A 1,040-nucleotide genomic window follows, 5' to 3' on the forward strand; every position below is an offset into this window, starting at 1 on the left:
CAGGAGGAAAAGGAAAAGTGGAGTATGGAAAGAAGGGTGGAGAATGCGGCGGGGGGGGAGGAAGAGCCGAAGAAGAGGGGCAGGAAGACAAATGCGGAAGGCCTGATGAGAGAGAGGGGAGCGTTGGGAGGGAGTTACGGGGACCTGAACGAGCTCTGGAAAAAAAAAAGGCAGACAGCGGAAGAGGAAGGGCAGGAGGAACAGGAGGAAGAGTGGATGCTCAGGAAAAGTAAGAGGGTGGTAAGATCCCGGAGAGTAAGGTTGGGGGGAAGGGAACGCAGAGGAACTGTTGAGAGAATGGAGGGAATGGCGGAAAGAGACGAGATAGGACATGGGAGAGCTAAAGGAGAGGATGGAAGCAGTAGGAGTGGAGATTGGAAAGATAAGGGATGAGAAGAGGAGAGGAAAGGTGGAGAGAGGAGAAAGAGAGGATGGAGAAAAGGTTAGGAGAGGCGGAAAGACAGCTAAGAGAGTTAGCGGGGGCGAGGAAGAGGATGGAGGAGATAGAAAAGAGAGTAGTGACGTTCGAGAAGGAGAAAGGAAGGGAGGGAGGGGAGAAGAAGGGAGGACGGAGCGAGGTAGGGCGGGAAGAGGGGGTGGGAAAGAGGCTGAACGAGATAGAGAAGAAGTTAGAGAGAAAAGAAAAGAAGGTAAAGAGAAACAATAATATAATGAGGGAGGCAGAGGCGGAGGGAACAGCTGAGCAGATAGTGGAAAACCTAATGGCAAGGATCGGAGTGAAGGGAGGGATAGAGTAGGACAGAGTAGGGGAGGGGGAAGGGGGAGGATGATAGAAGTAAGGCTGGAGAGCGCAGGGAAAAAAGACGAAGTGATGTGGAAGAAGTGGAAGTTGCGGGGGAGAAAGGAGAGAGTATAAGAGAACTTAACGTGGGAGGAGAGAAGGATTCAGTGGAAGTTGAAAAGGATAGGAGACGAGGAGAGGAGGAAAAGGAGACAGGCGAGGTTGGGGCTGATGAGGATCACGGTGGAGGGAAAAGTGTGGGTGTGGGACGGGGAGCGGGAGACGGTGAGAGACAGAT

This window comes from Ceratina calcarata, unplaced genomic scaffold (assembly GCF_001652005.2).
Source record: "Ceratina calcarata isolate Rehan_Ccalc_2016 unplaced genomic scaffold, ASM165200v1 scaffold1447, whole genome shotgun sequence".
NCBI lineage: Eukaryota > Metazoa > Arthropoda > Insecta > Hymenoptera > Apidae > Ceratina > Ceratina calcarata.